Source organism: Panthera tigris, chromosome A1 (assembly GCF_018350195.1).
Source record: "Panthera tigris isolate Pti1 chromosome A1, P.tigris_Pti1_mat1.1, whole genome shotgun sequence".
In the NCBI taxonomy this organism is placed as follows: Eukaryota; Metazoa; Chordata; class Mammalia; order Carnivora; family Felidae; genus Panthera; species Panthera tigris.
The window spans coordinates 130,793,996-130,821,198 of record NC_056660.1 but is presented as its reverse complement, the minus strand read 5'-3'; the positions used below and the strand labels follow the sequence as shown (position 1 = coordinate 130,821,198).

The window sequence follows — 27,203 nt, the reverse complement described above, 5'->3', positions numbered from 1 at the left end:
CCCACCCCCCATCCCCTGCCCTTCTTTAGAATTATGGAATCCACATCAGGACACAGGTAATGGGTTATCATTCTCCAGTTTCTCACTATGTGGCAACAGATGCTTCTACAGACAGGTGTTCTGCATAGACAGGCCTTCAGCATGGATCTCTCTGAAACTCAGTGATGCTCTTATATGGTGTACTAAGAAGGTGTGACTTAAGAATAATCCTGAAACAGCCATGGTGTACTGGTTGTTTCTTCCGTCTTCCCCTTCAGTGAGGCCCCCAGAGGCTACTGGATGTATGGTTCCCCTTGCCTTCTTCAAATGTTTCTGCACATGTGATGTACTAACTTATCCTACATTCTGAACAGTTACTCATGATTAAATCCAACATCAATAATTTCACACACAACAATTTTAATGGTGATTAGTAAGACAGCCTAATGAAATTGATTCAACTTGCGAAATTGCTTTTAAGTTCAGTATTTTGAGAATACCAGCAGTTGCCCTTTTCCCCTCCTACGAAATCTTATAAGGATTTCCAAAATTTCAACTTGACAAAATAAATGAAGGGGCTAGATACTTCACTATTTGTAGAATCCTTGAGGCACAAATCAAGGGCTAAGGCTACAAAATATATGGGCATAAAATATAAAAATATGGAAAAACATGGTGCTACTCCCTATCAAGACCTTGAAATTATTGTTACATCACAACCCCTTTAATAACCCCTTCCTTTGTTCCACAGTATTTCAGGTTTGTTTTATTTCTTTTTCTCCCTATACCCTTTAATCCCAGGGAGATCTGCCTAGGCTTGGTGTTATACAGACAAGGTGAAAAAATTACCACGGTCACTCTTCTGGCCACCTGCTCGGGTCTATGGTGGCAGAGCTTGCTAATAAACACAAAGTGCTCCACATGGTTTCGCTATCTCTAGCAGGGTGTCAGCCACCTGTTTCTCTGTTCTCTATTGTGTTCTTCAGAGGGGATGTCATGCACCAGCTTTTATGGCCTATCCATTTCCCTGGGAGAGAACTGACAGGACCCACGAAGACAGGTCCGAGTACAACTGCTTCCATACACTGTCAACAGGGTTCTTTGGGCTGCAGGTCTCCGAATGCTCTGTGGCACCCACCACAAACCCCCTACATTCCGCCTATGCACGTCCTGCAATTTGCATGGAACACAGAAAGTAAAGGAATATCCACGAGTCCCTGCCTCACTGAGCAGTATCTCAGAGGGTGGGAGGGATGTCTTCCCAGTTTGCTAGTTGGCAGAAGACCTGCATACTTGAGGGAAGTGACTGAGGGAGCAGAAAGAAGCCTCCGAGTTTATATTCACCAGGCAGTCTGCATCAACAGGCAAGAGTAGCATAGGGAAGGAAGGTGCTGATGTGGGGAAGTTCTCACCAGAGGACAATCTGCTTCTTGAGGTCACTTCTCTGGTTTTTGTGTTTTACGTGGTGTGTGTGTGTGTGTGTGTGTGTGTGTGTGTGTGTTTTCTTTTTTTTTTTTTTTTTTCTGGTTTTATGTTGAGTTTTCATGTTACTCTGCATCTTCAGAGGAACTTAAAGAAAAATGCGAAAAAACTACACTGGATGCTGCTATTCAGGTATCACTTTTGAACTGGGAAATTCTTTTACACAATTGGTTAAAAGATTAATAATTTTATAGACATTCCAATGACAAACTGGATGCCACATTTCTTCATATTATTTATAACTCATCTTATCTTGGAACAATTTAGGTCAGTAAGGTAAAAAGCTGCAAAACTTTGAGAAACACCTTTTTAGAAGAGGAAAACCAAATGGCTAGCAGTCATATGAAAAGTGCTCAATTCTACCAGAAATTGGGAAAGTTAAAATTAAAATAAGACACCATTTCATAACCATTACATTGGGGAAAATATAAATGTCTGATAATATCACATTAAAATGGTAGGAAGCAGCATCAAGAGACTCATAAAGCACAACGAGGCACAAACATATTGGAAAGGAATTTGGCAAACTCTGGTAAGAGAGAACGTGCATCTACTGATTTACAGTTATACATCTAAGTGTTTATGTACACAAAAAAAACTAAAAAATATATCATATAGGAATGTTCATTTTAGCAACACTTTGCAGTAGCAAAACACTAGAAACATACCAAATGGTCATCAATAGATGTGACAAATTTCTGATCGTGGATACAATGTAATACTGTATAATAAAAGTAAACTAAAGCTACATGTATCTAGAAAAAACTCTACATTATGTCAAACAAGGAAAAAATGCTGCAGAAATATGCTCATTAAAGAACGACACACAGAGCTTAGTAACAGTCACAAAAAAAATTTAAGGCATGTGCAACAATGTTATGTTTTGTTTACTGATGTTTCTGTAGCATGAGTTTAAAAATACTAAAGGGAGTAACAGACACCAAGCTTAAGATAATAGTAACTTCTAAGAAGGGATTTAAAGGGGCTTTTAAAAAAATCATTAATAATAGTAATATGTTATTTTTTAGAAGACTAAGGGATGAGAACATGAGTGTTCATTATATTATTTTCTATATTGTTTATTTGAAATGTTTTGATTTTTCTAAACTTGAAATTTGTTAACATGGAAGCCACATGTTTTGCATCCTATAACATAAGCATTTCACAAAATGAAAAATCTAAGACAGTTATTTTGCTTTCAAGAGTACATAAAGAACAATCAAATTTGCATTTGAGCCTTGATGACGCTACGTATACAATGAGGAGAAAGGGGGCAACAGCCATAACCTTTGGGTCAAAGTGACTATTTTTGCTAGTGGTTCTCATGTATTGTGTATCTGAAATATGTGAATGTTTTGTAAAAGAACAGATGCTCAAGCCTTATCCTAAACCTGCCTGAATCAGAATGACGACACTCAGAACCACATACACCAAGACTGAAAATCAATGATCTATGAAAATGGCACAAAGACAAAAATGAGCACCCTTGATTGATTCAGCCAAATCAAATGGTTGGAATGGTGAAGGGAGATTTACCAATGACCATGCACATAGTTCTAGGTCTCCACCTGTGCACTGTATAAGCAAAAGACAACATATGATGAAACAAATCACGGAGATGGCATGTATACCAATACCATACCAACTAACATCACAAGGGGGGAAAAAGGATGGTGGTTCAAATGAAATACATCATTCATAAATAAAGTGTTCTTGCATGTTAGTAACTGAATTAAACGAGAATGAAACAGGACATCAGAGGACTGGACGAAAGTGAAGCTGGGGTATTTATTCCTGCAGCTGCTTGCTCCCCTGCTTGATCACAGAAAGACCAGAGCTATAGTCACATAGCCTTTCCCTCCACATAGCTACTGTCTTTGGGTTTCAGTAATGGTTCTCTTCTCTTACCCTTCAGGCCTAGGGATGATAATGGCTCCCACTACAGATAGTCGTGAGATACTTCACCATCCACTGGTGGTGTATTTTAATCCAGGCACACCTTTTAAGTTAAACTCTTCTCCATTACCCCATCTGAGCCTGCAATCTGTTTTCTACTAGAACAATGACTGATACAATTATGAAGCATTAAGAAATTTTACCTCGGTACCTGATTAATAAATTCATCTTATAGATCTAACCTTATAAGCTGATATGTCCTGCTATTATCCAGTGTTCTAGCTGCTGTATAGCATTCAGAAAAAAATATATATATTTAAGGTATGACTTGTGCCTTCAAGGAAAAAAAATCTAGGTGGAGAACAAGTTCAAGGATGCGGTTAATTAAATATTAAAAAACATAGATAGTAACCAACAACTACAACTGCCTGGTAAACTGAAAACAAGAACTAGGGTCAGGGAAAGCTTTATGGAAAACAGTGGTATTACAGCTGGGTCTTAAGGATAGAAAGGATGTAGACAGCATTAGTTAAGGAGAGTGCAGAGAAATAGGTATCTTGAGCAAGGAAAATAATATAAGGCAAAACACTAAGCTGGGAAAGAATATGGTTGGTGAGCAAAAAGAATAATGCCTGACTAGAAGAGAGAAGGTTTTATTTAGGACCATAAAGCCTTAGTTGGTTTTAAATCAGCCAAGTGCAGCCATATAAATATTTATTACACAATTTATATATTCTCCAGGAGACAAGTTGTCTGAGAAAGAACAGTCTCTACCTTAAACCCAAAATTTTGAGAATATGGCCAGAAAAATACACTTCAGTTTTAATTTCTAGCTCCATTAATTAATTAAGTAAATAGTCCTCAAATTACTCGTCACATCATTGGCCAACCTGCCTATACTATTTGTTAAAAGCAGCCTGAATTGGTGTTCACACTTCAATTCTGGTGCCTTGGATAAATTTTTTCAACAGGCTTCTAAATAGGTCAGGCAAATCTAATTCAGAATAACTCTCATACTTATCTCAGCAATTTTATGAAGGATGTTTTGAAACTGCTTTAAATATGTGTGCTAATGATCTACTGATTGTTTCTAAATTTTTCCAGCCATCAAACCAGTGAAATAAGCAAGTAAAGAGATTATAGAATGAGGTCAGTTCTATTATTAATATAACCATTTATAATATTTCTGCTTGCTACAGAGAAAATTATAAAGATAAAAAAATGCAACAGATTTAATTTCCTTAGCTAGCTTTTCTAAGAGATTTGCCATTCAAGTCATTTCCTCCAATATTTTCAAAATCTAAGAAAGCAAAAAAACACCTTGTTAATTAAGTGGATGATGTTTAAAGAAACAAGAATACTTAGTTTTCATCAATATGATTCCTTTTTTATGCACTTTATCGAATACTAGAGCCAAAACAAGATATTTTAATGTGGGCATTTTTATGTCCCCATTTTATTGTGGACTACTATAAATTGTTAGGTTACAATTCAAATTATTTAACAAACATGCAAATGTACATATAAAAATAAGTATATCTATGCCTATACACATATAGACATAGAACTTTAGCCTTCAAGTAAGTATTGTCCCCTTTAGAGTAGTCACTCTGGGAAGGATGCAAAGTTATTGTAACAACGTTGCCATTGTTTAAAACTATTTTTAAACCACTGGTTTGAAATTGTTTTCATAGCCTTTCAAATAATCTTTTAATATCCTTAATAGTGGCAAAATCTGGAAGGTAGAAAAGAGTTTCACAGTCATGCAGAAATCATTTTTCAAATTTAGCAAATGAAAATGGTGTTCTAATGGAGTTAATAGTTTTTTGATTAAAAAATACAAACAAAAACAAGTACGTATAAAAGCGATCCTGAAAGCATGTTTCTGTTACTTGTAAATTGACTAGACATTTCAAAAGATTCAAAATAATTGTGAATAGCAACTTTTGGAAGCATGTAGTGTCCTAAAGTGACCACTTGGAATGAACACTCTCCCTTAAAAAATAAATAACAGCATGTTTGGATAAGGGCAGGGTTTCATGACTCTATAGTCACACTTTGAAGTCACAGAGCATCTTTCTTCCATGTGGTTAAAAATATTTACTTCATTAACTCTCCAAATATCACTAATGACAGAAAGGCCAGATTATCATTCTTTTTTTTTTTTTTCCCAAGTGGATGAATGAAGGTGGTGTAAGGCAAAGAATTGTGTTTATTTCATGAGTCAATAATTAAGTCTAAGGATCTCGTCGTTGGCAAAATTTTAATGAAATGTTTAGCTTTATGCTGCTTGATAAAAAGGCATTATATGAAATAGATGTGTCATAAAATATTACAGAGCTCCATTAAAATGATTAAAGATTCACTGCATACTTGTCTGAAAGAATTCTTGCTTGATGTTTGACAGCTACTTATTAGAGAGGCTAGTGTCTAACCTAAAATACACTCATAAAAGTCCTACTTGAGTCTATTTTACCAAGAAAGAATGCTTGTTTTTTAAATACTTGATTTTAGAAGAAAAAATACCTTCACTGTGAAAAACCAAATACATAAATGAAAGGGAGGAAGAAAAATGGACAGTAAAAGATCTATTGGCAAATTCACATAAAAGAAAACCCTAGGAAAACTCGTGAACTGTCGATGGTTCTGAGAGTTAAAAAAGTACAACAACATAAATGTGCCCGATTACAAGTTAAATGTCATTGAAATTATTAAAATGGCTATTCTCCTAAATGCTTAATTCTTCTGTTTGGGAAAGCTTTCTGCACATTGTTCTAGGATACCTAGGAGCTCACTTCTTCTATTCCACTTATTCATTAAATAAATATTTAGGGCTCCCAGTGGCACAGTATTTATATAGGAGATTAAAAATTTGACAGACCAAAGACCAAAAAAAACAAAAACAAAAACAAAACAAAACAAAAAAACCTTAGTCCTTACTACTACTCTCCCGATCCAACTGAACATGTAACAGCACTCCAGCTGGTCTTAAGGGTTAACTTGCTTCAAGTTAACACACTCCTTGCCTGCTGACTTAAGGCCCTTGATCTGTAACAGAACTGGCTTTCTTCAAGATTTGCAGACCATTGGCCCTGGGGAATATGGGACCAGAACTTTCCCAGGCCACAGAGGCCAGGAAGTCCACCTGAAGGCCCCTCAGCTTGCTGATTAGACCAGCCCTCTTTTAGCGAAATGTTTTTTTTTTTTTCTTTTTAAGGTCACACGAATGACTTTACTGACCTCCCTTTGTGCATCTATAGACCTTGCCCTCCTTTGCAGAAACAACAGAGTATTCCTGTACAACCACCCCTGGGTACCAAGGAATCAACTCTTTTTGCACAATCAACCCAGGGCACCAAGGAACTTCTCTGCACAACCTCTGAGTACAAAGCTAACTCTGTATCTGGCATCGTGGAGTCTGCACCTAATCAAGAAACATCACAGACGACTGTATTCCCTTAACTGATCAACATACTTTAAAAATATCAGGGCAAGACAAATCTCATAGTTGGCCTTTGGGCAAGAGTCCGCCTTCTCCCCAGGTGGCCAGCCTCATGAACAAAGCTCATATTCTTTTCCACTGAAAACTCATCTCTTAAGCCTTCCCAGCAACAGGAAGCTGAACTTGGGTGGGTTTTTATTTTATTTTTTTAATGTTTATTTATTTAGAGAGACAGAGTGCAAGATGTCAGCACAGAGCCTGATGCGGGGGCTTGAACTCACAGACAGGAGATCACGACCTGAGCTGAAGTCCGAAGGCACCCAGGTGGCCCTGAACTTGGGCTCTGGTAACAAAATGATTCTGATGTACTAAAACGATTTTTTATGGGTGCTATTCCCAGAGTCAGAAAAGGGCTCAGTTCTATTTTTAACAAAAGGTTTCAGTAATTAATGACTTAACAAAAATACAATGTGTCAGATGGGCACTGTGGGCCCTACATTTTGTGCGAGGTTGAGTGACTGACTGGACCGAGGATAACTCTCAGACAAGTTCTTCCTCAAGGGCTGACTGCTTAGTTTTATCATCAGGTTTGGGCGTGGGTGCCTGAGGTGCCTGGCCTATAAAATGGGGCAATTTAATAGTAACCTGTCCACACAATGTTCCTTTGAAGTTAGCTAATGAATATTGTCTTGGGTCCAGCCAAACTATTAGATGCTACAGAAGTATTGAGTACTATCTGGAAAAGGTCACGGTGATAAATACGTGTTAATGCACGCTAATTAAGGCACTAATAACAACATCCCCCCAACAACCCTCTGCCCACCTCGCCCCGCTGCTGCACAAAGCTTCCTTCTAACCTCTGCCGAGCAAATTCTGTACACTCTGGATCCAAGACTGCAACAAAAGCAGCTGAAAGGCCAATACCAAAAAGGACCAGACAAAAGAAAGTGGCTCTGTGCAGAGGCAACGGGCCACGGAAGGGGGTGTGTGCCGACTCTCCCCAGTTGGACTCAGTTCCTCAACTCCGACCTGGAGAGCAGCCAACAGTCCACCCAGTCGCCCACCCCCCACTCCCTGCCCTCCGCCGGATCCCTGCTCCCCCCCCCCCCCCCCAACTACCCCGGCCCCGATGCTCACCGCCCTGGCTGACGTTTCCAGACCCGGTGTAATTCCACCCCGCCTCCGGTCGCGCCCCGAGGACTCCACGGAGAGCCTCAAGTGCGAAAGTTAAACCACCGTGGCCACATCACCTGAGGCCCGGGGTGGGGGGCGGCGCGGCCAGGCCAGGCCAGCCCTCCAGCAGTCCTAGCTCGGGGAAGAGCAGCCGCCCGAGCAGCCGCGGCCGCTCAGGGCCGGTGAAGGCCAGACCCTCTCGGCGAGGCGTGCCCTGCGGGGCCCGGAGCCGCCGGCCCTTACCTGCGTCCGCTTCCGGGAGCCGCCCGCTCCGCGCCCCCTCCCGGCGCGCCCGGCCACTCGCAGCCCGGCTCTGAGCACTCGCCGCCCGGCGGCTCCGGCGGCCGCGAAGCCGGGTCTGGGAGACGGGAAGCGACAGGAGCCAAACCCCGCGGAAAACGCTCGAGCTCGCCTCGGTCTCGGCGCCCAGGCGCTCCGCACCGCGGATCGCCCCGCTCCCTTACCTCCGTGGGTCCCGCCCCCGCAGGCCGAGTGTGGGCTGAGCCCCACCCTGACCTGACCACGTGCAGACCGGAGCCGTGCCAGCAATGCCCCGCTAGGGGACACCGGGGCGAACTTACTCTCTCTCGCCATCCCCTACCAGAGCAACTGAAGTTTCCCGTGCCTTGTTCAATCTTGGCCTCACCCTGTCCCTCCTGGAGGTCTGAGTTCTGATCCCACCTGCAGGGCCTATTACTTCTTGTGCCTTCGGTTCCACTTTTGTTCAATTGAGATTAATCACTGAAGTGTTCTTGACTTCGCTCTTGACCAATCACAGTTGGTATAAGTGAGTGGATAACCAGAGGTATATCAAAAGTGCTTATTCAGAGAGGGGGGGTCTCTTGCAGTAAATGTTGACTTTTCAGCAGTACATCAGAACAATGAGAACAGATCATCAGAAGATGATACCTAAGTTTCGGAACATAAAAGGCCAAGTTTTATTAGTTGGTTTGAGGAAGGGAAAGGAAGCTTTAAGGAGCGGAACGTCTAAAAACTATATAGCTTTCTCTGCTAGATGCAGAAATTTCCATTTGCTTGAAGCGGCTGAGATGGATTCTTGTCCAAGACTACGGTTACATTGTAATGATTTCCCACCTGAGAATCCAAAGAAACCATTAACAAAAACCAAAGACATCAAGGAGTATAGAAAACTACAGACCAATATACCTTATGAATATTAATAGAAAATCCACAACCAAAAACGGGCAAACCAAATGCAATACAGAAGAAACATTTTACATCACATCAGTGAAAGAAAGGACAAGAACCACATGATCCTCTCAATAGATGCAGAGAAAGCATTGGACAAAATACAGCATCCTTTCTTGATAAAAATCTCCAGATCATAAAAGTCATATGTGAAAGACCAAACGCTAATATCATCCTCACTGGGCAAAAACTAAGAGCTTTCCCCTTAAGGTCAGGAACAAGACAGGGATGTCCACTCTCACCACTCTGTCTATTCCAACATAGAATTGGAAGTCTTAGCCTCTGCAATCAGACAACACAAAGAAATAAAAGGCATCCAAATCATCCAGGAGGAGGTCAAACATTCACTCTTCACAAATGACATGATACTCTATACGGAAAACCCAAAAGATTCCACCAAAAAACTGCTAGAACTGATCCATGAATTCAGCAAAGTGGCAGGAGATACAGAGATATCCCAGGGATACAGGTGTGTTGTTTCAAAGGGACACATGCACCAATGTTTATAGCAGCACTATCAACAATAGCCAAAGTATGGTAAGAGCCCAAATGTCCATCAATGGATTCATAAATAAAGAAGAAGTGATACACACACACACACACACACACACACACACACACACACACACACACAAAATGGAGTATTACTCGGCAATCAAAAAGAATGAAATCTTGCCATTTGCAACTACATGGATGGAACTAGAGGGTATTATGCTAAGCAAAATTAGAGAAAGACAAGTATCATATGATTTCACTCTTATGAGGACTTTAAGATACAAAACAGATGAACATGAGGGAAGGGAAGCAAGAAGAATATAAAAACAAGGAGGGGGACAAAAACATAAGAGACTCTTAAATATGGAGAACAAACAGGGTTACTGGAGGGAGTGTGGGGGGGGATGGGCTAAATGGCTAAGGGGCATTAAGGAATCTACTCCTGAAATCATTGCACTATATGCTAACTTGGATGTAAATTCAAAAAAATAAATTAAATAATTAAAAACAGAAAACTTACATTAGATTTAGAGTTTTCTTAATTTATATTTTGAATAGGTATTGTACACAAAGGTACAAATTTCAAAAGGTACCTCAGAAGGCATTTTCGGTATGTTGATTTGTCTGTTTTATATAGTCAAAATAATTTATTCATTGGGACCATAAACTTTTTTTTCATACAAAAAAAAAAAAGAAAGAAAAAACATTTTATGACGTGACCAACAAGGATTTATCTAAGGAATGCAAAGTTGGTTTCCTGAAGTTGTACTCTTAGATAGAATAGAAGGTCAAGACCACAGGATCATCTCAATAGATGAAGAAAAAGCACATGATAAAATCTAATGCTTTTTCATGATAAAAACATTCAACTAACTGAAGTTCTTCAACCTGATAAAAGACATCTATAAAAAAACCAAAGTTAAGATCATACTTAATGGTGAGAGACTTGATACTTATACCTAAGATCAGGAATAAGACAAATAGGTCCTCTCTTGCTACTTCTTTTCAACTTTGTACTGCACATTTTATCCAGGGCCATTAGACTAGGCAAGGTCAAATACCTAAGAGTGAATACAATAAATAGAAGAAAAAGAATTGTTGAGGAAATCCAAGACAACAGTCCTCATAACTGAAGGGCAATAGGACACAAGCTTTCAGCTCAGTGGATAAAAATAATCTATATAAAGGTGTGTTCTTGTGAAATTTCAAAGCACATGTGTCAGAGAGAAGAATTTAATGGGTTCCAGGGAGGAAAAAAAAATCGATCATTTATTATGATTCAGAAATTAAATGACATTGGACTTTTTGACAGAAACATAAATGATAAATTCTGAGGGAAAATTATTTCTAACCTAGAGATCAATAACAGGATGAAAAAGAGATTTCAGTTATGCGAAATTTTAAATATTCTTTTCATTCTTTCTCAGAAAACAGCTGGAGGGTGTGCTCTATTACAAAAAAAGGAGTGAGGAGGGGGTGTGCTAGAAAAGTGAAAATTACACCCAAGACAACCGTGGTAGGCACAGTGGCCCCCAAAAGATGTCCACATCCTAATCCCTGGAACCTCTGAATATGCTACATTGCATAGCAAAATGGACTTTGCAGATGTAATTAGAGTTACAAATTCCAATAAAGAGATTATCCTAGATTTTCCAGGTAGGCCCAAGCTAATCACATGATCCTTTTGAAGCAGAAAACCTTCTCCAGCTGTAGTCAGAGTCTTGTGGGGCTAGAGAAAACAATATGGAAACCACAAAGAAAAATGTAGGCAGCTCATGGAAGCAGAGCCAGTGTTCTTTTTTTTTTTTTTATAGAAATAAATTTTTTAGAAGGATTAAGTTTATTGCCAACAGTACTGAAAAAAGAAAGACAAGACACAAAGTCTTAACACTGAATAAAGCATGTAATTTAGCCTCTTATTTCCGATGAAGCCACAGAATATAGTCAGAGAAATGACAGGGTTGACAAATTTGGCAAATAAAACCAGGATGCCCAGTTAAAATTTTAACACTAAAACCTATTATGTTAGAAGTTAAAATTCGACTGGTGATCCATAGCAACCTAAAAAGTGAACCCTCAAAACAATGGTTCTCAACCGTGACAGCACCTTGGAATCTCTTGAAGAACTGGTCAAACTACCCATGTCAGTTGTCACCCTGGTACAATTCAATCAGAATTTCCTGGGAAGAGACCTCCAGTGACTCCAATGTATGACCAAGGTTGAAAACCAGAACCCTAGAGAGGAGTTAATGTGTACCAATTTGGTGAACTAAAAACAACCTCTCTACCAGTTTACAACCTGAGGTGAAACTTTCTACAATAAACATCTTAACAAGTATTCATCATCTCCAAGTTACAAACGAAGAGTATGATTGTCAATACTTCATAGAAGATCTTTCATTTTTTTTTGTAAAATGACAGATAACAATGTCATGATGTAAGACCCAGATAAGTGCTAATTTATTTTAACTATTAGATAATTGGTATCTCAAAATTTACTAACAGTTCCTGTCATCCAACCAGATAGAATGGCTAGCTGAGTAGGAAGCCATCTCAAAGTATCTGTGTCAATAGGCTTTGCATTATCTGAGAGTTGAGCTTTCTAACATCTGGCTTCAGTTATAATTTCCAACCAAGATTAAATTATTATAAATTATTCCTAGAAACCCAATAATGCATGCTGCAACTCATGACACTTGAGATCTGAGCAGACATTTAGGTGATGTGGAGACAGTAGGCAGTTAGAAATAAAAGCTTGAGTTAATGGCATCATTTTCATGGAAATGATACTAGAAGTCGTAAGACCACCAAGGGAAGAATAGAGAGGCCTTAGGAAAATTCTACATTTAGGAGGCATGGCAGAAAAAGAATTAAAGAAGTTCCTGTTAGAAGGACTGGAAAAAGCCATAAGAAAACCATGTTGTGGAAAGCAAAGGCTTTCCATGAGAGTATGAAGAACAAGTGGATAGTGCTGAATACAGCAAAGAGGTTAAGGAGGATAAGAAAACGTAACTGGGTTTGATGACTCACAAGGCAATAGAGTTTAGGTGTTGGACTGTAAGACCATAATGCCTGGGTTTGAATCCCACTTACATTTATAAAACCTTAGGGCAAGTTTCTTCATCTCTCTTTGCCTTAATTTCTTAGTCTGTAAGTAGGAAATAATTCGGAGTTATTATGAAGTGTTAATGATTTTGTCTATGTCAAGAGCTTAAAATGACACCTAACATAGTAAGGATTCAACAAATACCAGCTGTTATTATTATTGACAATTTTCAAGAAAACAGTTTCTGTGGAACAATACTCTAGTTAGAACTCATTTCAGTGAAATGACATGAAAGCAAATTCAAGGTGACTCAAGGAGAACAGTCATTACTTCATAGGAATAAGTCTACGATAGTTTTATGCATATTTGGATCTAAGTGCTCAAATGATGCCATCAGCAGGATATCTCAATCTTTCGACCTTATTTTTCTCTGTGTTGACTTTATTTTAGGCAGGATCAGTCTATGTGGTGGCACAATTGGCCACCAGTAGTTCCAGGCTGAAATTCAAGCAGTTTAGCAAGTGCAGTGGAAGAATGTCTCTTTCTCAATAGTTGCAGCAAACTTCTAGAACTGATACTCAGTATACAGACTTGGACAGCATGCCCATTCCCATCAATCACTGTGACTAGAAGGACGTAACCAACAACTTTACCAATTGGATGTTATTTTCTCACCCATAAAACTCATGTGTGGATGTGTTGGGATAGGAGTTTTGAGAGGAATTAGCCTCCTTACTCAGATCACAAAAGTTGAAAGTGGAAGAGGCATAATCCGCCAAAGGAATATTGGGTACTGTTATCAGAATATAGAAACAGATATTTAGGTGGGCAAATTCTCAAAAAAAAAAAAGTGTCTGTTTTAAGTGGTGACTGTGTCATTAATGGAGCACAGAATAAAAGATTACTGGACATCAGAAAAAGACACAGGCTGAAGCTGGAATGTTGGTAAAAGTCTATATGCAGGTTTTTAGACTCCCTTCAAAATGTTCAGCATCTCAGGAAGAAAAACAAAGACAGTACAATGATATGATTCATAGGAGGCCTAGACTTGGAAAGTGAGCAGGGCCCAAAGACAAAGGTCAAAGGAATTAATGTTTCATAAAAGAACTGCTGGTGAATACATGGGTCCCAGATTGGACAAGGATACAACGAGGCCAGAAAGACAATGGCAAAGTAATCCCTAAGTATCTGCATTGTACCTGCAGAAGAAAAGTTAAGCAACTAAGACCAAAATTATTAAAGAGGGCAAAGCTCCTAGAGATTTGTAGATAACACACATGGAGAAGGAAAAACCCTCAGGAAAAGTGGTTATGCATTTTTACTTTTAACTCTCTCTCTTCAGGACATGTAAGACTAAATGGACCCATTGAAAATGGAACTGAGGCCAAATGAAATCTGAAAAAGCTGAATAAATCTGATTTTTATTTGCCATTACTAAATACACACTAATTTGTATTTTACTATGGAGTGCGTGGGTGGCTCAGTTGGTTGAGTGTCCGACTTCAGTTCAGGTCATGAACTCACAGTTTGGGAGTCTAAGCCCAGCATTGGGGGCTCCCTGCTGTCAGCACGGTGCCTGGATCTTGCTTCGGATCCTCTGACCCCCTCTCTCTCTACCCCTATACCACCTGCATTCTCTCTCTCTCTCTCAAGAGTAGATACTTTTAAAAAATGGATTTTATTACTATTGGAATGAAATGTGATTCTATTGAAAACACTCCAATGACACTAAATCAGGAGCTTATTAACATTATTATAATAAGTTATAATTGTATATAACATAGTTGTATATACCAATTAAAATATGCGATATATATTTACAATATAGAATGAATAAATTATGTTCAGTCCCGAATTTTTTAAACACCTAATGGGAAAAACTTTCTCTCAAAGGAAAATATGATGTTGTGAAAATACCAAAAAAAAACTTGGGTTCTTGATTTATGAGCTACATGATCTTGTGCAAATCACATAACTTTATTTCCAAGATTACTTAACTATTCAACTGATTTCTCTTAAATGCTATATCTTAGTCCAGTTGTCATTATCAAATGTGACAGGGTCTTGTAAACAACAAAAGCATTTGAATAGGTAATTTTTCAGTAGGAACAATTTATTCTTTAGTGGGCTACTACAATAATCATTAGGTGGACTGAGCAGTAATTGCTAGCCTACCTGTCCAGGGTACATGTTTTAAACACTAACTCTTAGGTGGCTCCTTCCAGGTTATTGAGATAACTTCCTAATCAGTCTGCCCCTCACCTGCATTGTCTTTTCTAAGGGAATATCTCAAAGTAGTCTTTCCATCAGTACATTTATTGAAACCAATTCATTGATCAAAATTGAGAATATTACTAGTTTCAAAAAGGTTACACATCCCTTCCATCTTCAAATGTTGTTAGGGGACCCATTTCAAATGTTAGTCATTTGGTTTCAGAATTTAAATGAAACTGGTTTGCAAAAACAATGGTTATTTATCAGAGAGTAAGAAAAAGGGAGAGGAGAGAAAAAGAAAAAAAAAGAATTGTGATTCATACGTGCTGCCTTGCCAAAGTAACTTAAGTAAATATAACCATTTAAACATTATGACAGTCTTTATTCTAGCTCAATCTGGCAGCAGTGGGTCTGAATGGACCAGACAGTCTACTATTGCTTTCCCTGAAAAAGGCCCAACCCTGAGTCGATCCTGATATTTAAGTTTATGGTCTTAGACAGTGAGGACATGAAATTCACAAATTTACAAAAGAGCATCATTTACACTGGTGCATATCGTGTCATATACCTATCGGTCTCATAAACTGTTAGTATTCAGAGTGGCTGTCACTTCTATCTTTTAATGAAGGACGGACAAGTCTGTACTCTTTTCACAAGTTTCATTTGAAGGAAAGATGCCCAAGTCAGTAATTCTTAAAAAAAAAAAAAAAAAAGGAGGTGGGGTGCCTGGGTGGCTCAGTTGGTTAAGTATCCAGCTCCTCTGAGTTAAGTGTCCAACTGTCGGCTCAGGTCATGATCTCACAGTTTGTGGATTTGAGCCCCATGGTGAGCTCTGAACTGACAGCTCGGACCCTGGAGCCTGCTTCAGACTCTGTGTCTCCTTCTCTCTCTGCCACTCCCCTGCTCATGCTCTGTCTCTCTCTCAAAGACAAATACACGTTAAAAAATATATTTTTTTAAAAGGTTATGGTTAGAGACTTACTCTTAGAGTATTACCTAGAGAGCAGCATTCTACACACAGTGCCTACATGAAATTGGGCAATTTAATTAGATATTTAACAGTTTTATCCTTTGGAATATGCACCATGGAACAGAATGAATGCCACTGTGATGCAAGACCCAAGCCTGGTTCATTCACTATCTGTGTTGCTTCAGGCCAAACCACTTAATCTGCATGAACCTCAGTTTCCTGATCTATAAAATAACAAAATTGTAGAATTTTAGGACCAGAAGACCCCCTGAATACCGATGCTCGTTTAGCCCTGCCTTATCCTATCAGAGTCATAAGGCAGATTCTACTTCTAAGGTGTCTATCCACCTATAGAGAGTGGTTAGCTATGGCACAAACTCCTCCCTGGCCTTAGCTTCAGCCTTGGTCTTTGGACGGCCACAAAGCCAAACGCTGACTCGAGGGTCATTTCTGGTGACAAAGACATCTTCTTTATTTTGAAAACCAATTACCTTCTATTTTGATATGTTACTATATCCAAAGTTCAATGAAATAAAAAAAAATTCTCCTAAGTGATCCTGTAAAGCAACAAATACATGCAAGAAAGCAAACAAAAGGTTAACACAATTGCCCTCAGGAAACATTTTATTCAGTCAGGGAATGAGACTTCATTGTTGGGGTTGTCGGTGAAAGTGCATCCAAGAATCTCTGGGTCCAGAGTATTAACAAGGCATAAGAGACTTAAGAATGGATAACCTTGGTTGGTTCCTGTCAGAGAGGAAGGAAAGATTAATAACAAAAGTCAGCATCTTGCACTGACAGAGCTAGCTGAGATCTATCTTGCATTGCCACCAAGCTCATGTGAAGGTGAGCATTCAGAATCACAAGGGTAATGAGCACCTAGCAGCTGTGGTGCTAAGTGATGATTCATGACTATAATATGAGGCTTTTTAAATGATAAAATTTAATTCCAACATTGCAGTTCAATTTTATTTTTTTTTAATGTTTATTTATTTTTGAGAGACAGAGACAGAGCACCAACAGGGGAGGGGCAGAGAGGGAAGGAGACACAGATCCCAAAGCAGGCGTGAGGCTCAGAGCTCGATGCAGGGCTTGGACCCAAGTACCATGCGACCATGACCTGAGCCAAAGTTGGACACTCAACTGACTGAGCCATCCAGGCTCCCCACAGTAATATTTTGAAATAAAATTTCAGCTTTATTCAGGCCCTCAAGAACTCAATCTATGATGGTAATTTTCAGTTTTGGCCTTGACTTTGGCCAAATATTGACATAAACTTTTGTCGTTCAACCAAAATGTGTATTTGGTGCATTGCAATGGGAAATTTAGTTAAACTTTCCATTCAATTCAGCAATTTCTTCCATAATATTCTGGAAGATAGCCATTTCGTTCTGTTAGGACTTTTCCAATGATGAGCAATTTACTTTTGAACAAAGCAAAATTTTCCTTGTCTTATTAGTGGGCAGATCTAACTAATCAAATATTCTTTATTATATTATCCTGAAAGCTTCTTGCTTAAAAACATTTTGTCCACTGCCCTTAATTCTGTCCTCTGATGGAACATATTAATAGAATGTCTGTTTTAACCTTTAAAGGTTAGCCCTTTACAGATCTGAAGGCAATACATTACCATTTCACTTTTAGGTTAAGCATGATCAAGCTCTTCAGCTATTTATGGTACACGCAGGCCAGATACTTCACCATCCTGGGGCTCTCCTCTAATATTTGATGCCCTTCTTAAAAATATAGAACCCAGGACTTAGTGCATTCATTCATTCAGGAGATTTTTTCTGATAATCTTTCATGTGTCCATTTATATTGGGAAGATAAAGCAGTGAACAAAACGAAGTCCTTCTCCTGTGGAGCTTACATTCGCCTAAGGCAAGACAACAAATAAATAAAGTCCACAGTATGTTACAAAGCCAAACGTGCTAGGGAGAAAAGTAAAGCAGTGAAAGAAACAAAACGTTTCTGAGGGTGGTGGTGAGGTTACAATTCATAAACTTCCCTTGAAGTACCCTGTTTCCATGTATGTACTTCCAAGGAAGTACTTCCCAGCTTCCTGTTGGGACTCTGACTGAGGCAGTGCTATCTGAGCAGGTATGAAAGAGAAAAAGGTAAGCCATGTGTCTACCTGAGGACACGAGCACTCCGGGAGCAGCCAGTACAAAGGCATGTTGCTGCAGACATAGTGTGGGAGTACAGTGAATGCTCTTCAGGGTAGTCAAAGGTTATGGCCATCTTCTTTGTTAATAAGAGGTTTGTCGTAAACTCAAATCCAATTCTTTTGATGCATTAAGATTTTGGAACAGAATGTACAATTGCACATTTACCACTATCAACTTTTATCTTTTCATTAAATAGGTATTTAATAGGCATCTACAATGTCAAATACTACGGGACTCCAACGGTCAATGTGACAAGAATGGTTTCTACTCTTCTGAAAGTTTCGGCCTAGTTTAGGAAACAATCACACGAGTAAAAGGAAATTAAAAAGATAAATGCTACATGAGGCATGGATAAGGTAGTAGGAGAGAATATACCTGAAGGATTTGACCAACTCTGGGAGCTCAGGGAGGCTCCTTTGAGAAAATGATGATTAAAGTAAATGTGAAAAAAATAATAGTGGGCAATTTGGTGAAATGGGAAATTAAAAGCATTCTGGAGGAAGGAAAGAGTATATAAAGGCTCTGTAGATGAACCATGAATTGTCAGTTCAAGAAACTGGAAAGAAGCCCTTGGGGGCTGACACAGAGCCAGAGTAAAAGTGTAATATAAAATGCAGCTAACAAGATAAAAAATGGCTAGATCTTGCAGAGCCTCACTGGCTACGGTAAATATTTTGTTCTTTACTTCCAAAGCAGTGAGAATCCGTTAAAGTGTTCAAGCAGCTGCATGAATGTGTCAGACCCATGTTTTGAAAGTATCATTCTGTCAACAGTGTAGAGAATGAATTGGAGGGAGTTAGGAACAGATTCAATAAGACCAATAGGGGCTATTGTGCTAACCTTGGGAAGAAGTGTTGGCATTATGGAAGAAATAGAGTAACTTTCCTATCTGAGCGATCTTGAGGTGAAATTGTCACAAAAAGCCAAGTTGGTGCCTATGATGACTGCACTATAGTTCTTATTGGCATAACTGGCTAGATGGTAGTTGTATTCAAAATAAATGTAGAATACTGTAAGAGAAACATGTTTTACAAAGAAAGAGGATCACTTTGGATATATGAAACCTAAGATTGCCCCTAAAGATGTCCAAGAAGTACGGGCAAGCAGGCAGATGGAAATGTGGTTCTCAAGCTCACAAGACAGGACTCCACATCACCGGAGCTTGTGATCATCATACTGCTTTTGTTTTGTGATGCACCTGCACCAAAATCTCAAAAATCTTGATTCTATTATATGTTTTTATTTCTGAGCCCTGTGAAATTTGGTAATGTGCTTTCCATGTATCCCTCCAATTTGGTGACTATTAAATCAGGTAGTGCTAAATACTAATCAAGAGCTCAGTTTGGAAATCTTGAATCATAAGTGGGTACTGACTGTGATTTGAAACAACACTCTCCAAGCTGTGACTGTTCTCCTGGCTATTAGCATGTATTTGACATTTTTGGCCGCCCTCGTGTCTTCTTATTTTCTTTGTTCTTGGTATGTTTCTTCCCTATTTCTGCTGTGTACTTTTGGTATGATAGACTGAAAAGACAGAATTGGGGAGCAAAAGAAAACTACAAAAAACGGAATACATTTTTAAGGTACCAAATGCTTTTAAATGTTTACTTGAAAAAATGACTAAGGGAAGAATGTTATGTAGCAACCATGTGTGTTTACTGCTTTTTGGTAAATCTAGACTCCTCCTGTTATTGATTCATTGTGTGTCTGCTCCTGTACTTAGTATGAAGGTATCAGGGATTGCATTATCCCTGGTATATGCAAACATGGCTCTATCTTTTCCATAGTCCTACATGATGTTACAAATCCCAATCCTTCAGACAAAGAGCTGAATTCTAAGGCATCTTATGCATCTTTACATAACCCAGGGGTCAGCTGTCCATCTTCTTCTTAGTCAGCTCTTTTCTCTTTTTCCACAAGAAATCCAACCTCACCAAGCACATTGCAATCCTTGTAGTTTTGTGGATCCCAACAGGATCACACGGCCCCCCCAACCCCCACATCTCTTTCAAAATCTCACTTTGCTGTACATTCCTAATTCTCTGCTTCTGGCCACACTGTCACTGGACTCCTCTTACTGCCCTCACATCTCACTGGGCTTAGGTTAGAAACCCTGGCTTCTGTGCTTCTAGCCCCCCCCTTATTTTTTTTAATTTTTAATTGAGAGAGACAAAGTGTGAACAGGGGAGGGGCAGAGAGAGGGAGACACAGAATCCAAGCAGGCTCCTGGCTCTGAGCTGTCAGCACAGAGCTGTGGGGCTCGAACTCATGAAGTGTGAGATCATGACCTGAGTGGAAGTCAGAGAGTTAACCAACTGAGCCACCCAGGTGCCCCTGCTAGCCCTGTCTTCCTCAGGAATTTGTCTCTGCTTCTCGATTTTTCTTCTACAGAGCAATTTAGTTCTAGCTCTAACCTTTCACATCTTACAGAACTCGACAACAAAGGACCCTCCAAGTACTAGGGCACATTCTCCTAGGACATTGGGATATTGTAAATTATAATGAATACTTTTACATGAGCTATTTACAACATTTTCTTATTTCTCCCACAAAGAAGGAAAATCAGGCTCTTTTCTCAGTGTCTCAGTGCCACTGCAGGGGAGAGAATAGTATGGGGAGGAACATAAGACTGGGTTTAATATAGAGGCTCTTCACTAAAACACTTAAAGATCAGCCTGCAGGGGAAAATAAGAAAGCTGGGAAATTAGGGAGGAGCCAAGATGGCAGAACAGCATGGAAGCTTTTTGTGTGTCTTGCGTCCATGAAATACAGCCAGACCAACACTAAACCATCCTACACACCTAGAAAACTGATTGGAGGATTAACAAAACAATGTGCACAACCTGAACCACAGAATTCAGCAGGTATGTGGCACGACGAGCTGAACGTGGGGAACGAGAAGCCGCAAAAGAAAGAGAAAAAATTCATTTTTATTTTCAATTTTTATTAAAAATATCTGTCTTTAATTTTTATTACTATATTCTTTACTTTTGTGTAAATTTTTTCAAATTCTATCTTACTCCTATCGTTTTATTTTAGTCTACTTCAGTATATTCACTTTTTCAAATTTTCAAATTTTTTCTTTTTTTCTTTTCTTTTCTTTTTTCAACCTTTTTTCTCTTTTTCATTTCTTTTCTTTTTTCATAAATATAGAAAACTAAAAAATTCATATTTATTTTTAATTTTTATTAAAAATATTTTTAATTTTTTTCTACTCTATTCTTTACTTTTGTGTATATTTTTTCAAATTCTATTTTACCCCCATCATCTCATTTTAGTCTACTTCAGTGTATTCATTTTTTCAAATTCTCAAACAATTTCCTTTTCTTTTCTCCCCCCTCCTTTTTTTTTTTTCCTCTCATCTGTCAAACCACTTTCAACACTCAGACCAAAACACACCTAGGATATAGCATCATCTATTCGATTTTTATGTGTATGTCTGCTTTTAATTTTTAATTTTAATATTTTTTAAATTTTAATTTGTTTTTATTTTAATTTTTCTACCTCATTAATTCCCTTTCTCCCTTCAAAATGACAAAACGAAGGAATTCATCCCAAAAGAAAGAGCATGAAGAAACGACAGCCAGGGATTTAGCCAAGACAGATACAAGCAAGGTGTCTGAACCAGAATTTAGAATCACGGTAATAAGAATACTAGCTGGAGTCAAAAACAGATTAGAATCCCTTTTTGAAGAGATAATAGTAGTTAAAAATAGCCAGAATGAAATTAAAAATGCCATAACTCAGCTGCAATCACAGACGGATGCAGCGGCAGCAAGGATGGATGAGGCAGAACAGAGCATCAGCAATATAGAGGACAAACTTATAGAGAGTAATGAAGCAGAAAAAAAGAGGGAGATTAGGGCAAAAGAGCACGATTTAAGAATTAGAGAAATCAGTGACTCATTGAAAAGGAATAACATCAGAATCATAGGGGTCCCAGAAGAGGAAGAGAGAGAAATAGGAGTATAAGGGTTATGTGAGCAAATCATAGCGGAAAAATTTCCTAACCTGAGGAAAGACACAGACATCAAAATCCAGGAAGCACAGAGGACCCCCATTAGATTCAACAAAAACCGACCATCAACAAGGCATATCATAGTCAAATTCACAAAATACTCAGGCAAGGAGAGAATCATGAAAGCAGCAAGGAAAAAAGTCCCTAACCTACAAGGGAAGATAGATCAGGTTTGCAGCAGACCTATCCACAGAAACTAGGCAGGCCAGAAAGGAGCGGTGGGGTATATTCAGTGTGCTGAATTGGAAAAATATGCAGCCAAGAATTCTTTATCCAGCAAGGCTGTTGTTCAAAATAGAAGGAGAGATAAAGTTTCCCAGCCAAGCAAAAATTAAAGGAGTTTGTGAACACTAAACCAGCCCTGCAAGAAATTTTACGGGGGAACTTCCTGAGGGGAAAAAAGATGAAATAAATATATATATACATATATATATATATATATATATATACTAAAAGCAACAAAAGATTAGAAAGGACCAGAGAACACCACCAGAAACTCCAACTCTACAAGCATCATAATGGCAATAATTTCATATCTTTCAGTACTCACTCTAAACATCAATGGACTCATTGCTCCAATCAAATGACATAGGCTAACAGAATGGATAATAAAACAAGATCCATCTATATGCTATTTACAAGAGACCCACTTTAGACCTAAAGACACCTTCAGATTGAAAATAAGGGGATGGAGAACCATCTATCATGCTAATGGTCAACAAAAGAAAGCCAGAGTAGCCATACTTATGTCAAACAATTTAGACTTTAAAATAAAGACTCTATCAAGAGATGCAGAAGGGCATTATATCATAATCAAGGGGTCTATAGACCAAGAAGACCTAACAATTGTAAACATTTATGCACCAAATGTGGAAGAACCCAAATATATAAATCAATTAATCACAAACATAAAGAAACTCATCTATAGTAATACCATAATAGTAGGAAACTTCAACCCCCCACTCACAGCAATGAACATATCATCTAATCAAAAAATCAACAAGAAAACAATGGCTTAGAAGGACACACTGGACCAGATGGAAAAACAGATATATTCAGAACATTTCATCCTAAAGCAGCAGAGTATGCATTCTTGTCCAGTGCACATGGAAGGTTCTCCAGAATACACCACATACTGGGACACAAATCAGCCCTCAACAAGTACAAAAAGATCGAGATCATACCGTGTATATTTTCAGACCACAACGCTATGAAACTTGAAATCAACCACAAGAAAAAATCAGGAAAGGGAACAAATACTTGGAGACTAAAGAACATCCTACTAAAGAATGAATGGGCTAACCAAGCCGTTAAAGAGGAAATTAAAAAGTACATGGACATCAATGAAAATGATAACACCACAACCCAAAACCTCTGGGACACAGCAAAGGCAGTCATAAGAGGAAAGTATATAGCAATCCAGGCCTCCCTAAAGAAGGAAGAAAGGTCTCAAATACACAACCTAACCTTACGCCTTAAGCAGCTGGAAAAAGAAGAGCAAGTAAAACCCCAAACTAGCAGAAGACAGGAAATAATAAAGATTAGAGCAGAAATTAATGCTATCGAAACCAAAAAAAAAACCAGTAGAACAAATCAATGAAACCAGAAGCTGGTTCTCTGAAAGAATTAACAAAATTGATAAACCACTAGCCAGGGTGATCAAAAAGAAAAAGAAAAGGATCCAAATAAATAAAATCAAGAATGAAAAGGGGAGATCACAACCAACACAGAAGAAATAAAAACAATAATCAGAGAATATTATGAACAATTATATGCCAATAAAATGGGCAATCTGGAAGAAATGGACAAATTCCTAGCAACAAATACACTACCAAAACTGAAACAGGAAGAAATAGAAAATTTGAACAGACCCATAACCAGTAAGGAAATCGAATTAGTAATCAAAAATCTGCCAAAAAACAAGAGTCCAGGGCCAGATGGCTTTTCAGAGGAAGTCTACCAAACATGTAAGGAAGAGGTAACACCTATTCTCTTGAAGCTGTTCCAAAAAATAGAAATGGAAGGAAAACTTCCAAACTCTTTCTATGAAGCCAGCATTACCTTGATTGAAAACCAGACAAAGACCCCACCTAAAAGGAGAATTATAGACCAGTTTCCCTGATTAACATGGATGCAAAAATCTTCAACAAGATTTTAGCTAACTGGATCCAAAAATTTATTAAAAAAATTATTCACCATGACCAAGTGGGATTTATACCTGGGATGCAGGGCTGTTCAATATCCACAAAACAATAAATGTGATTCATCACATTAATAAAAGAAAGGACAAGAACCACAGATGCAGATAAAGATTTGACAAATTACAGCATACTTTCTTGATAAAAACCCTCAAGATAGTAGGGATTGAAGGATCATACCTCGAGATCATAAAAGCCATATATGAACAACCCAATGCTAATATCATCCTCACTGGGGAAAAACTGAGAGCTTTCCCCCTAAGGTCAGGAACAAGACAGGGATGTCCACTCTCACTACTGTTATTCAACATAGTACTGGAAGTCTTAGCCTCAGCAATCAGACAGCACAAAGAAATAAAAAGCATCCAAATTGGCCAGGAGGAGGTCAAACTTTCACTCTTCGCAAATGACATGATACTCTATATGAAAAACCCAAAAGATTGCACCAAAAAACTGGGAGAACTGATTTGTGAATTCAGCAAAATGGCCGGAGATAAAATCAATGCACAGAAATTGGTTGCATTCCTATACACCAACAATGAAGCGACAGAAAGAGAAATCAAGGAATCGATCCCATTTACAATTGCACAAAAAAACATAAAATACCTAGGAATAAATCTAACCAAAGAGGTGAAAAATCTTTACACTGAAAACCATAGAAAGCTTATGAAAGAAATGGAAGAAGACACAAAAAAATGGAAAAAGATTCCATGCTCCTGGATAGGAAGAACAAATGTTGTTAAAATGTCAATACTACCCAAAGCAATCTACATATACAATGCAATCCCTATCAAATAACACCAGCATTCTTCACAGAGTTACAACAAACAATCCTGAAATTTGTATGGAACCAGAAAAGACCCCAAATAGCCAAAGTGATCTTGAAACAGAAAACCAAAGCAGGAGGCATCACAATCCCAGACTTCAAGCTATACTACAAGGCTGTAATCATCAAGACAGTATGGTACTGGCACAAGAACAGACACTCAGATCAGTGGAACAGAATAGAGAATCCAGAAATGGATCCACAAACGTATGGCCAACTAATGTTTAACAAAGCAGGAAAGAATATCCAATGGAATAAAGATGGTCTCTTCAGCAAGTGGTGCTGGGAAAACATGCATAAGAATGAACCTGGACCACTTTCATACACCATACACAAAAATAAACTCAAAATGGATGAAATGCCTAAACATAAGACAGGAAGCCATCAAAATCCTCGAGGAGAAAGCAGGCAAAAACCTCTTTGGCTTTGGCTGCAGCAATTTCTTACTCAACACGTCTCTGGAGGCAAGGGAAACAAAAGCAAAAATGAACTACTGGGACCTCATCAAAATAAAACATTCTGCACAGTGAAGGAAACAATCAGCAAAACTAAAAGGCAACCAACAGAATGGGAGAAGATATTTGCAAATGACATATCAGATAAAGGGTTAGTATCCAAAATCTGTAAAGAACTTATCAAACTCAACACCCAAAAAACAAATAATCCAGTAAAGAAATGGGCAAAAGACATGAAAAGACACTCTCCAAGGAAGACATCCAGATGGCCAATCGACACGTGAAAAAATGCTCAACATCACTCATCATCAGGGAAATACAAATCAAAACCACCATGAGATACCACCTTACACCTGTCAGAATGGCTAACATTAACAACTCAGGTAACAACAGATGTTGGCGAGGATGTGGAGAAAGAGGATCTCTTTTGCATTGTTGGTGGGAATGCAAGCTGGTGCAGCCACTCTGGAAAAAAGTATGGAGGGTCCTCAAAAAATTAAAAATAGAACTACCTCACGACCCAGCAATTGCACTACCAGGCATTTATCCACGGGATACAGGTGTGCTGTTTTGAAGGGACACACGCACCCCCATGCTTATAGCAGCACTGTCAACAATAGCCAAAGTATGTTAAGAGCCCAAATGTCCATCGATGGATGAATGGATAAAGAAAATACGGTGTATATATACACAATGGAGTATTACTCGGCAATCAGAAAGAATGAAATTTTGCCATTTGTAACTACATGGATGGAACTGGAGGGTATTATGCTAAGTGAAATCAGTCTGAGAATAACAAATATCATATGACTTCACTCATATGAGGACTTTAAGAGACAAAACAGATGGACATAAGGGAAGGGAAACAAAAATAATATAAAAACAGGGAGAGGGACAAAACAGAAGAGACTCATAAATATGGAGAACAAACTAAGGGTTACTGGATGGGTTGTGGGAAGGCGGATGGGTTAAATGGGTAAGGGGCAGTAAGGAATCTACTCCTGAAATCATTGTTGCACTATATGCTAACTAATTTGGATGTAAATTTTAAAAAATAAAATATTAAATTAAAAAAAAAAGAAAGCTGGGAAATTAAAAGGGGTGGAGTGGATGAACTATTTGGAGAGGTTGTCAGGAAGGTAGAAATTTTCTGCCTAGAAAATGCTTCATTAATAATAAAAGATTTGAAAAGAGTTAATGAAGGGCAAGTCAGTACCTACTAAGGGCCATTAATCTCTAATTAGAAAAATAATGTGATAAATATGCATACTACTTTTAATCTATACTGTAGGACAATTAGGTAATGGCTTTTAAATGCATTCATGGGGTGCCTGGGTGGCTCAGTCGGTTAAGCCTCCGACTTCAGCTCAGGTCACAATCTCGTGGTCCGCGAGTTCGAGCCCCGTGTCAGGCTCTGGGCTGATGGCTCAGAGCCTGGAGCCTGCTTCTGATTCTGTGTCTTCCTCTCTCTCTGCCCCTCCCCCATTCATGCTCTGTCTCTCTCTGTCCCAAAAATAAATAAACGTTAAAAAAAAATAAATAAATAAATGCATTCATATCCCTGAGATGTTTGAAAGACTAGTCAGAATGACTAGCTTTATCAAGTGAGGCACACCCAAAGTTTTGATCATT

At 38.5% G+C, this 27,203-nt stretch overlaps 1 protein-coding gene across 3 annotated transcripts in view; it reads right to left on the bottom strand.

Annotated features, from left to right (window-relative positions):
- RNF180 (ring finger protein 180) overlaps window positions 1-8,266 on the bottom strand; it is a 209,177-nt gene extending 200,911 nt beyond the window's left edge. For 2 of the 3 annotated variants that reach the window (XM_042987623.1, XM_042987631.1), the window contains exon 1: window positions 8,216-8,266. The gene's annotated coding sequence lies outside the window, so the exon portion shown is untranslated. Of the gene's footprint in view, window positions 1-7,936; window positions 8,150-8,215 lie in introns of those variants that run through there. The other variant, XM_042987629.1, reaches the window with a different exon arrangement.
- Window positions 8,267-27,203: the final 18,937 nt, after the last annotated feature.